The sequence below is a fragment of the Pyrus communis genome, chromosome 11, assembly GCF_963583255.1.
Source record: "Pyrus communis chromosome 11, drPyrComm1.1, whole genome shotgun sequence".
NCBI lineage: Eukaryota > Viridiplantae > Streptophyta > Magnoliopsida > Rosales > Rosaceae > Pyrus > Pyrus communis.
Genome location: NC_084813.1, coordinates 11,660,161 through 11,673,150, shown reverse-complemented (window position 1 = coordinate 11,673,150; position 12,990 = coordinate 11,660,161). Strand labels below are relative to the sequence as shown.

The window sequence follows — 12,990 nt, the reverse complement described above, 5'->3', positions numbered from 1 at the left end:
GGCCAAGGGCTGATTATAAGTGTTTTGGGAAGTTAATAACATACCTAATTGAGTTATGATTCAGATTTCCTAGTCTAAATAGAAAAGGTAAGTGAATAAAGTCCAAATAAAATCAGAAAAGGGGAATGCACGAATTTAAAACAAGTAAGGTATGAAATTGGTGCAAAAGAAGGAAGGAAAAGTCCATTCCTTGCAAGAAATCAGAAATTAGGACTTTAGGGAAAATTTTAGAACTAGGAAAGTGAATTAAACTAGGAAATAGGAAATTGAAATCGGGAAACATAAGGGAAGGGTGTGGCACATAGTTTAGGGAAAGGTAAGACACAAATCAAGAGGTATTAGAATAAAGGAAAGGTCCTAACACATATGGAAAATAGGGAAGTTTACACAAAGAAAGGGAAACAACCTTCCTTGGAAGGGAAAGTTGCAAAGAACCTTTGTTTGTTGTCCAAGGGTGCTCGGGAGCCATCTTAGTTGCTAAAACTTAGAGCGTTCTTGATTTAGGAAAGGTCAACCAAAATAGGAAACTTTGGCTTAACTTTCCTACTTCAAGTAGGAATCCTTGTGTGATTAGGAATCCTCGTCCAACTAGGAATCCTCATGTGAGTGGGAAACCTCCTTCAATTTGGAAACCTTTTCGTAATTGGAATCCTCGTCGTAGTAGGAATCCTTGTGACATCAATTCTTCAATTTCGTCCATTCCTTTTGCTCCAAGCATAAGCTATCCAATTTGTGCCCAAAAGTGCTCCAAAAGGCTCCAACATGCATCATTTCGCCAAATACGTCTTATGAACCTGAAAACACACAAAAGAAGCTTAAAGAACTAAAATAACTAAGAACTAATAACATAAATGCACGAAAACAAGCAAACTAAGTCGCATAAATATGCTCCTATCAAGACACTAAATAGTTCACTAAATCGGCATACCATGGTGCACTTACCTCGATGGACAGCAACTGCTCGTCTGGCAATGTCTTTGGGATAGGCACGACATCCTTCTCATCCTCCATACGGCTTAAGTGGTCAGCCACCACGTTTTCACTTCCTTTCTTGTCCTGGATTTCAATATCGAACTCTTGAAGTAAGAGTATCCAACGAATAAGCCTTGGTTTGGCCTCCTTCTTCGTAAGTAAGTACTTCAACGCTGCATGATCAGAATAGATTATAACTTTAGTACCAAGTAAGTAAGAACGAAACTTATCTAAAACAAAAACAACAGCAAGAAGTTCTTTTTCCGTTGTGGAGTAGTTCAATTGAGCATCATTTAGGGTCCGGGATGCATAATATATGACATGCGGCTGCTTGTTCTTCCTTTGGCCTAAAACAGCTCCTAATGCATAATCTGAGGCATCACACATAAGCTCAAAAGGAAGGCTCCAATCTGGTGGAACTATGATAGGGGCCGAAGTAAGCATCTCCTTTAGGTGTTTGAAGGCCTTCTCATATTTCTCGTCGAACTTGAATGGTACATCCTTTTGAAGAAGTCGGCATAGGGGTTGGGAAATCTTAGAAAATTCTTTGATGAATCGCCTATAGAATCCTGCATGTCCAAGAAAAGAACGAACCTCTCTAACCAAAGTAGGAGAGGGTAAGTAGCGTACAAGATCTATTTTGGATTTATCCACTTCAATACCCTTGGCCGAAATAATATGTCCTAGAACTATTCCTTGTTTTACCATAAAATGTCATTTTTCCCAATTTAAAACAAGGTTAGTTTCAATGCATCGTTTCAAGATTAATGCGAGATTATCTAAACAATCATCAAAGGAATCACCAAACACGCTAAAATCATCCATGAAAATTTCAATAATCTTTTCTACAAAATCTGAAAAGATACTTACCATGCATCTTTGGAAGGTGGCTGGTGCATTACATAAACCAAATGGCATTCGACGATAAGCAAAAGTACCTAATGGACAAGTAAAAGTAGTCTTTTCTTGATCATCTGGAGCTATAACAATTTGATTATATCCCGAATAACCATCAAGAAAACAATAAAAAGAATGATCGGCTAACCTTTCAAGCATTTGATCAATGAATGGCAAAGGGAAATGATCTTTCCTTGTGGTGGCGTTGAGCTTCCTATAGTCAATGCAAACTCTCCAGCCTGTTCGGATACGGGTTGGCACAAGCTCATTCTCAGCATTCTTCACCACAGTCATGATAAGTCATATTTTGCATGCATGTATATCTTTCTTATTTGGCGTTTTTGTATTGTTTTTGGATTAAACTAGTTGCATTTTACATTGTTTGGTGTTAGTGTGCAGCCAAGTGTGTAATAAAATCAATTGGAAGGCAAATGAAGGAATGTAGTGCATTTCGGCCATTTTGGGGTGAATCTAAACAAGTCAAAAAGCTTGAAGTCAGATTGGGTGGTTCCAACACCAAAACATGCATTCACATGCATGTTCAAATACCTTGCCAAGTACTCACATGCATTTCCAATTCATTCAAGTCCATCCCGTGCACTTCCACACCCATTCCCATTAACTAAACCTTTCAGCCATATTTACACCAACAAACATCATCATACCGTGCACTCCCATGTGATTCCAAGGCAGAAATCCACATGCATCTCAATTAAACATTCCATGCCATTTCAGCACTCCTTCAAGTCCATTCCGTGCATTTCCATTCCCCTTTCCAGAATTTGTACTAACAATTCACTTGTGGCAGATTCCACTCACTTGTGGCAGCAAGAGCATGTGCTTCTTTGAATACATTAACATTTCCTTGGACATTGCCCATGCCGTGAGTCTTCCATCTCAGAAACACAATCATTTCCATCACTTAAGCTCTGCCATCTGAGTTAAACAAAGCTAAGATCCAATCTGATTGTCCCCCCCATCATTAGACTCATTCAGAAATTCACCAAGGGGGATAGATGGCTCTCTCGGATTGGGGGGATCACACACACCATTCTTGCTCTAATTTCTGTCCACCATTCACTCTCATTCCCCCTCTCCATTCCATTTTCATTCGACACTCTCTCTCTTTCACAGAAACTGTCCATTTCTCTACATTTATGCACCACTCACAGAAACCATTCAACATTAGTTTCTCCACCCTCATTTACAAACACATTTGGGAGCTCCAACACCAAAGGCACTCTTCAAGGAATTCAACCTCAGTTTTGCTTCAAGGGTTCCTTCTACTTCATTCTATGTTCATTCATGTTGTGTATGTTTATGTTAAATCTTTTGTAAACATGAATTGTAACTAATCCTCCTCTAGGGATTCGATGTAACCTTGCAAAGCTTGCCATGTAATTAAGTTAGAATGCTAAGTTTGTCCATCTATTTCTTGTTTCATTTTCTGTTTTAATGGTAACTTTGTGTGTTGATTTTAATGCTTGATCATCATTTGAATTAATCACAAAGTTGTGTAGCCAAGATTAGAACACACATCATGCATAATCTTGGTAGATATGTGAATGAATGAAGGGAGTGTTTAGCACACATCCTGCCGAGTTATTCCCTTTAGTTTTATGAAAATTTCTTGTACATTACATAATCTTGATTATGAACCAAAGTTGCACATCACAATCAGGTTCATGATTAGAGACATTTGATCAAATCCACACATCATATGGTTGATCATATCCAAGTGAAACAAACTCAAGAAATAGGTAGATGAATGGGTACAAACTAACTTGACAAACATGGACTTAGTTGAGCAATGGTGAAACCGAATCCCTAGCTTCATTTCCATTGATACTATCCTATTCTATTAGTTGTTGATTCATTTAGTTGTGTTTACTTCTTTTATTTATGCTTTCAAGTAACAACAACAAATCTGCTCAATTTGATTAGTTTGGTTCATTTCATAGAAGTTCTTGCAAAACAAGTGATTACATAGGTCCAATTAGTCCCTGTGGATTCGACACCCTTACTTGTGCCATTATATTAAACATATTCTAGCATTAGGAAGGAATATTACATCAACAAAAATGGCGCCGTTGCCGGGGATCGAACCCGGGTCACCCGCGTGACAGGCGGGAATACTTACCACTATACTACAACGACGAAAAGAGGGTTTAATTTGTGCGCGTATAAATCTCGCATCAAAAATGGCGCCGTTGCCGGGGACTGATTTCAGTCCCTTGTAATTGCTTGTTTGCTTGTTTGCTATTTTGATTAGTGTCAAGGTTCATAAATTGTCGAATTGATAACTGGAAGTTGGTTTAAGTTGCATAGATTTCGTGAGTAGAGAGGAAGACCTTAGCCATGCCATTATCCATTGGTTTACATCAATTTGCTTTACAATCTGTTTTCTTTATAATCTGTCCATTTAATTGCATTTCGTCCAAATACAATTTCCCCCATATTTTGTTAAGTTTTAGGCTTAGAATCTGTCTTATCTTGGGTTTTGAAGCATTTTGAGTCAAGCTCAAACCTAATTTTCGTCCAAAATTGAGTTTAGTGTCAAAACTGCCCAGTTTGTGTTTTTAGGCAGTTTTGAGAGTTTTTAGCTTGTTTTGAATCTTGTGAATCTGTTTTGAGTCCTTTGAGTCTTTGCTTTGTCCAAATTAGTTAGAAAGTGTTTTGATTTGTGTTTATAAGTGTTTTGATTCAAGTTTCCATCCAATTTCGTCCAAATTAGTGTAGGTGCTCAAAACTGCCCAGAAAGTGGTGTTTAGGCAATTTTGAGTCTTCTAGTTGCTGTTTTGGGTTTTAGGATTGTTTAAGTGTTCTAAGCGTTTAGTTCCACATCCCTTGAGTCTTTTCAAACGTTTTTAAGTTTATTTTTGTTCTTTTCATTGTTGTTTGCTTCTTGATTTTCATTCACACTTGTGTTACTTTGTTTCAGGTAGTATATGTCAAATAAACTTGTTGAGTTAGGCCAAAGAATTGAACGGTTGAAGGGCCACACTTTGGACAACTTTGTGCCATCAAGTTCATCCCTAATCCGTGAGGAAGAGGAAAGGACTTCACCTAGTTCAACAAGTAAAGGATCTGAGCAATTTGATTGGGAAAGAGAGGAAGAGATGGCGGGCAACCAAGATGAACTTAGAGCTTTGGAGGACTTTGCTCAACCAATCATACCAAATTCACCTTCATGCATCTTGCTGCCCACAGAAGCTAGAAACTATGATCTCAAATCTTCACATTTTCATATGTTTCCCTCATTTTATGGTTTACCTAATGAAGACCCTTTAGCTCATATTAAAGAATTTTACAATGTTGTGAGTGGTTTACCTTTGCAGGGAGTGAGTGAAGCGAATTTGAGGATGAGAGTGTTTCCTTACACCTTGAAAGATAAGGCCAAGAGTTGGTTGATGACTCTAACACCAGGTTCCCTCACCACATGGGATGCCGTGGCTAAGAAGTTCTTGGAGAAGTTCTTTTCCACTCAAAAGACAGCCACATTAAGGGGACAAATCTTCAACTTCAAACAAGATGATGGTGAACCTTTCAATGAGTGTTGGGAGCGTTTTAAAGGCCTCTTGTTGCAATGTCCACACCATGGGTTACCTTTTCACTTACAAATGCAAATTTTTTATGATGGACTAACCCAAAATTGTCAATTAACTGTGGATAATGCAGCAGGTGGAGCATTGAAGAAAAAGAATGCTCAAGAGTCATATAACATTTATGAGATGTTGGGGTCTAATGCTCAACACAAAGATTTAAGGGGTAAGAAAGTTGGAGTCTATGAAACAAGTTCTAATCATGAGCTTTTGTTGCAGGTAGCTAACCTAGAAAGGAAGCTTGAATCCGTGCTCAACATGGTGCCAAAAGCTAATGAAGTGTGTGCTATTTGCAACATACCAAGCCATCCTACTCACCAATGTCCATCTAGGGAAGCTTACCCCGAGTATGTTCAAGAACAAGTGAACCTCATGAATTCTTACAACCAAAACCCAAGAAATAAGTAGAGGGATGAGTATAATCTGACTTAACAAGCATGGACTTGGCTTAGCAATGGTGAAATCGAATCTCTAGCTCCATCTCCATTTGTGCTATCTCTTTTTATTAGCTGTTGATTCATTCATTTTGTGTTTACTTCATTTCCTTATGCTTTAATTTACAATCTGTCATTTAGTTTAATCAAAACATAAATCCCCCTTTACTTTAATGTCCAATTTAGTTAGAAATCAATTTAGTTTGTGCTTTTAAGTGTTTTGATTCATTTTATTTCCCAATTTCGTCCAAATTCACCAAAGTGCTCAAAACTGCCCAGAAAGTGATTTTAAGGCAGTTTTGAGTGTTTTGGGTGATGTTTGAGTCTTTTGGTTTGTTTAGTGTTTTAAGTGTTTAGTTTTGCATTCTTGAGTCTAGTTTAGTGTTTTATATTGTGTTTTTACATTTGAATCAAGCCATAATCTTAAATTCGTCCAACATTGGATTTAAGGTCAGAAACTGCCTAGTTAGTGTTTTTAGGCAGTTTTGAGTCTTTTGAACTTGTTTTGAGTCCTTTGAGTCTTTGTGAACGTTTTTAACTTTGTTTTTACGTTTTTGAGTCAAATCCAAGTGATTAACAATCCCTCCTAATCCCCGGTCCAGAACGATCCCTACTTACATACTTACTACAATAGACGAAAAGAGGGTTTAATTTATGCGCGTATAAATCTCGCATCAAGTCACTCCGGATTTCTTTGGCACAACTTGAACCGGTGAAACCCAACGGCTATCCGAGGTAGGATAGATCACCCCACAATCAAGAAGCTTGATAATGTCCTTTTTCACAACTTCCATCATTGGAGGGTCGAGCCGGCGTTGAGCCTCTCTAGTTGGTTTAGCCCCCTCCTTTAGAAGTATGTGATGCATGCAAGTTGTAGGACTAATACCCTTGATGTCGGCCAAGGTCCATCCTATGGCCGTTTTGTGATCTTTCAACACCCGAATCAATTTCTCCTCCATTGCCGTGAGGGATGAGGAAACTATGACGGGCAACGTCTCATTTTCTCCCAAATAGACATACTTCAAATGATCCGGCAATGGTTTAAGCTCAAGAATGGGTGCTTGAATCACTAAAGGAAGGGACAGTTGTAAAGAACCTTTGTTTGTTGTCCAAGGGTGCTCGGGAGCCATCTTAGTTGCTAAAACTTAGAGCGTTCTTGATTTAGGAAAGGTCAACCAAAATAGGAAACTTTGGCTTAACTTTCCTACTTCAAGTAGGAATCCTTGTGTGATTAGGAATCCTCATGTGAGTGGGAAACCTCCTTTAATTTGGAAACCTTCTCGTAATTGGAATCCTCGTCGTAGTAGGAATCCTTGCGACATCAACTCTTCAATTTCGTCCATTCCTTTTGCTCCAAGCATAAGCTATCCAATTTGTGCCCAAAAGTGCTCTAAAAGGCTCCAAAATGCATCCTTTCGCCAAATACATCTTATGAACTTGAAAACACACAAAAGAAGCTTAAAGAACTAAAATAACTAAGAACTAATACCATAAATGCACGAAAACAAGCAAACTAAGTCGCATAAATATGCTCCTATCAAATTCCCCCACACTTAGCTTTTGCTAGTCCTCGAGCAAAACGGAAAAACAAAACAAAACCTAAACCTTCCAACAATGGTCTCAGGGATTCTTAATGCACATGACATGTTCAAGATCATTACTCACTTAGATTTTAGTCATCCTTACGCTTAGGCACATACTTAATCATAATCACTACTTGCTAGTTCTCATTTAATCAATTTAAACCAACATTTGAATGTAGTAACTTGCCTTGGAGAATTCACTTAATTCCTTACAAGATACTCTCTTATTTTCACACAGAATTTCTGATTACACACCCTACACTAAGTATATGTGAGAAGATTGATGTAAATATGAAACTAAACACTCACATATGTTTATAACAAGGAAAGCACTTTTCTGGAATGTATATGAATATGATCTCATGAAAGGAATGCTACTAATTAGATGCGAGAACCAGGGACACCATATGCTTACATCAATTCCAAACTCCACATTATTGAAAACATAATGATCAAGATTGAAGCATAAGGGTTGTAACGAGTTATGGGTGATTGGCTAACAATGAAAGGTAAGGATAACAAACGTTCATTAAGCAATAGAAAGCAAAGTAATGAAATTTGACACTTAGAATCACTTATGATTGCAGAAACTCACTTAGACACATAAGGGGAAAATTCACACAACTCTTAGGGCCATATTCAACGTTTTGGACCCTTTCTTCAACTACCACAAACATGTGAGCTTGTTTTCACTTATTTCATACTCTTTTTCTTTCTTTTTCTTTTTCCACAAATTTTTTTTTTTATTTTTTATTTATTTTCACTCTGATGCGAAAATTAACTTAACACACAAATTAACCCTCTTTTGACAATTGTAGCATATAAATAAGTAGGGATCATTCTTACACCGGGGATTTGGAGGGATTGCTAAACACTCTCAACTAACTCAAATAAATAAAACTGACCTTTAAAACACTTAACTCACTTAAAAAGACTCAAACAAGTTCACAAGACTCAAAATAGGCTAAAAGCACTCAAAACTGCCTAAAAACACAAACTGGCCAGTTTTGATTCTAAAGACAAACTTGGACGAAATTTGGTTCTATCTTGACTTGAAACACTTGAAAACACAATCTAAAACATATTCTAACTATTTAGACACTCTAGAATAAATGGGGATTTGGTTTTGGAAGAAAATAAACAAAACAAAACAAGAAATTAAACTGGCAGATTTGGACAAATTTGATGGAATTAAGTTGATAGTGGGCTAGCTAGGAGGTCTTTCTCCACACATGGCATACTTGCATACAAAACAATCTCCAATTGCTTATTCAATGAATCTTGAACCTCAACACCCCAAGTTAATTAGGTACGCTTAAATTAACTCTCATATTTCCCTTAGGTCATTGAATTGAATGGAATTAGCGCATTGCAATCAAATTATTCCTCAAAAGTTCTCTATATGAAAGCGCATAATAGAAAAACAATCAAAGATCATTAGATTCTATGGAAATCATAAGTGTTGACGAGGCATTCGAAACTATGAAAGCGCATGATACTTATGCCAAGAATTTACTTACCATGATTGTGACCAACAATCTTTACTACTTATGAATATAAGTTCCCAACGATTAGGTGAAGTTCCCTTATACCCTAGCATCAGATTTATGCTTGCAAATTAAGCGTGCACTCTCAATTCATATACATAAACAAGTTTTAATTCAAATAGATAAGTAAATTGAATTCACCATTCATGAAATCATAACTGAAAGTAATCAAATCATAATGCAAATATAGCCATGGTTTCGAAATTCCCCCTAGCCAAAAGGGGATTAGTTCCTCATACTCGCAAAGCAAAGATTATTGAATTTAAACATTGAAATCATAAGAAAGATTACACCTAAACGTTCAGCAATTCTTGGATGAATTTGATGCACGGCTAGGGCTTCTCTTCCTCCTCCTTGCTGCGGCACAAGGTGTGTGTGGTGGATTTGGGGGTTTTGAATGGTGTGTTCTTGTTTAGAGGGATGGAGGATGGCTGATTATGGTGGTAGGGTGCGGAAGGTTGTGTATGGAGGTGTATGGAGGTGTATGGAGGTTGAAGAATGGATGATAGGGGTTGCGGCACAAAGGTTCTGACTTGCATAGAGGGTGGTACGAATTTTTGGCTGAATTTATGTTTATATAGTCCTAGGCTTAAGTAGATTAGGGGTTAGACTTAACAGATTTGGTGGATTAGGGCCCTAAAATTCGGCTATAGGTGATCAAATCCACCTAGGAGGGGGTTTGGCCCACTTAGTTTCATAATAGGCTTGTGTAACCCAAATCCAAAAGGGATTAGGCCATAGAAATCATAATCCAAAGGGAATTAGGCCTAGGAAGGTGCGGCACAAAGTGAGGGAAAGGTTGGATTGGCTTGCTGATGCGAATTATATAAGCACACAAATTAAACCCTCTTTTGACAATTGTAGTATATGTATAAGTAGGGATCGTTCTAAACCGAGGATTAGGAGGGGTTGCTAAAACACTTGAAAGCTGACTCAAAAACGTAAAACAAAGGTTAAAACACTAAACTAGACTCAAAGAATGTAAAACTAAACACTAGAACACTAAAACAAACCAAAAGACTCAAAATTGCCTTAAAAACACAATCTGGGCAGTTTTGAACACTTAACACTAATTTGGACGAAAATACAATTTGTTTTGACTCAAAAGACTCTAAAACACACTTTTGGAAATATTTGGAATAAGTAAGAAAGGGGGATTTGTTTTTGGACGAATTTAAAAGAAAACAAGTAACTTAAAACTTAAAACAGATTTTTGGACGAATTTGAGTAAAACCAATGGATGATGAACTAGCCAAGGGATACTTCTCCACACATGATACATTCAAACATAAGTTGATTTCCAGTTGCTTTTCCGATAAACCATGAACCTCAATACCCCAGATTAACCGTGACATCACTAATTAACCCTCAGATTTCCCTTAAGTTATTGGATTGGATGACATCATACGACAACCCAAAGCATTCTTCAAAAGTCCCCTACATGACATCATAATAGAGATACAATCAAAGATCATTACGTTCAATGGAAATCATAAGTATTGACAAAGCACCTGTAACTATTACATTATGATAAGCATGCTAGGAATTTACTTAACATGATTGTGAAAACAACCGTAACTACTTGTGAATATAAGTTTGTAACGATTATGTGAAACACCCTTATATTCTAGCACCAAATTCAAGCATGCAAATTAAGTAGGCCTCCCTAATCAACATACAAGAATAAGTTATCCATCAAACGGTTAAGTAAATTGCATTCACAATTTATGAAATCACAACTGGAATTTATCAACTCATATTATAAATATAATCATGGCTTTAAAGCATCCCTAGGCTAAAACGAGTTTAGCCTCTCATGTTCATAACGAAACAAAGGAAATTAGAATTAAAAATTGAAAACAAAAGATAGATTACACCTAGAAGCGTTCCAACACTCCAACTTGAATGCATAAACGTCCAAGGCTTCGTCTTCTTTCTCCTCTTCTTTGCTAGGTCACGGCACAAGTGCTAAGGTGGGTTTTTGGATGAGTTTCTTGGTTTAAGTTGGGTTTATGGAGGTATGGTGGTGCGGCAAGGCTTAGTGGTGGTGTAGGGTGGTTTGGACGAAGGTTTGGAAGTCGAGGGATGGTGGAAATTTGGATGGAAAGCTGCGGCAAGGTTGGATATGTTTGTGAATGAAGGCAGGTTGTGTAGAAGGGGGGATTAGCTTCCTAAGGGTGCGGCACAAAAGTATATATAAGGAAGAAAAGACCTAAAGGCGTTATTACTTGGTTTAGGAAAGGAATTAATTCTAAATCTTTGAAGAATAGGAAACACAAAATCAGAAATTGAAAGAAATAGGAATGTGACTTGCGGCAAAGGTTAGAGAGAAAGGGAATGTCTTTTATTTCTGAATTTAGGCAAGGATTTAGGAATATAAAAGGGTATGTGAGTTATGGCTGAAATAGGTATGAGAAAGGAAGGTGTTTAAGTGTTTAAAATAGGGAACAAAGCCCTTCCTTGCACGGCAAGGAAGGGAGACACAAGGAAACACACGACATTGTCCTAAGGTTGCCAGGGATGTTGTTTTTGTGACCTAGAATAGGTAGGAGCCTTTGATCTTGCTGAAATATGGAGTCTTTAAGGATTAGGAAAGATTAAACCAAAATAGGAAACCTTGGCTTAACTTTCCTACTTCAAGTAGGAAACCTTCTTTGACTAGGATTCCTCATTTGATTAGGAATCCTCTTGTGATTAGGAATCCTCTTGTGATTAGGAATCCTAACTTCATTAGGTCTTCAATTTCGTCCATTCCTTTTGCTCCAAACATAAGCTATCCATTCCAAGTCCAATTTTGCCCCAAAATGCTCCAAAATGCATCTTTTTGCTTCCTTAGCCATATGAACCTAAAAACACACGAAAATGGCTTAAACTACTAAAACAACTATGAATTAACAATATAAATGCACGAAAGCAAGCTAAGTAAGTCGCCTAAATATGCTCCTATCAAATTCCCCCACACTTAGCTTTTGCTAGTCCTCGAGCAAAACAAAACGAAAGAAACTAAAAACAAACCAAAACACATTCTAAACCTTCCAACATGTATCTCAGGGATTTCAAACGAACATGACACAATATTGAACATCATTCCCACGACATTTAGCTTACTTTACACTTCAACAAACACTTAATCATAGTTACCACTTATTAGTTCACATTTAATCAATTAAAACAACATTTTGAATGTAGTAACATGCCTTAGAGAATTCCCTCAATTCCTTACTAGAATGCACTCAATTTTCACAAAGATTTTCTAACTCCACACCCTACACTAGGTATATGTGAGAAGATTGATGTAAATATGAATTCTAACACTCACATATGTTATATCAAAGAAAGCATTTTCTGGATTTATGACAATGACATGAATATGATCTCATGAATGGAATGCTACTACTTAGAATGAGAACCAGTGATTCCATATGCTCATACCAAATTCAAACTCCACAAATTGAACACATAACATCAAGATAGAAGTTGAGGTTTGTAACGGGGCTAAGGGTAATGGTTTAACAAAGAAAGGTAAAGTAAAACAAAGGTTCTTAAAGTAATAGGAAACAAAGTAATGAAATTGACACTTAAACTCACTTTTAATGGCAGAAATCTACTTTTAAACACAAGGGAAGATTCATGCAACAACTAGGGTCAAATTCACTCTTTTGGACCCTTCCTTCAATAACCAACATTTGTGAGATCATTCTCACTTATTTTCCAACTCTTTTTCTTTCTTTTCAACACTTTTCTATTTTTTTTTTATTTTTCCACGAATTTTTTTCTTTATTTCATTCTTTGGCCGTACACTATTATCTTCCCCCACACTCATTTTCTGCAATATATTGATCAAAAGGAGTTCATTGTAAGTCATGCTTCACTATCCTTTAAGAACAAGGGTATGGGATGCCCTAATCTAGGCTAGGTAAGGATAATGCGGCTAACAAAGAAAATAGGATTGAAA

The 12,990-nt window shown here is 37.1% G+C and overlaps 2 non-coding genes across 2 annotated transcripts; both read right to left on the bottom strand.

Annotated features, from left to right (window-relative positions):
• Nucleotides 1-3,954: 3,954 nt before the first annotated feature.
• On the bottom strand, nucleotides 3,955-4,026 carry TRNAD-GUC (transfer RNA aspartic acid (anticodon GUC)). The gene has a single exon. It is a non-coding gene; the product is annotated as a tRNA-Asp (tRNA).
• Nucleotides 4,027-5,362: 1,336 nt separating this feature from the next.
• Nucleotides 5,363-5,473, bottom strand: LOC137709595 (small nucleolar RNA R71). Its single transcript, XR_011064887.1, has one exon. It is a non-coding gene; the product is annotated as a small nucleolar RNA R71 (small nucleolar RNA).
• Between the last annotated feature and the right edge of the window lie 7,517 nt (nucleotides 5,474-12,990).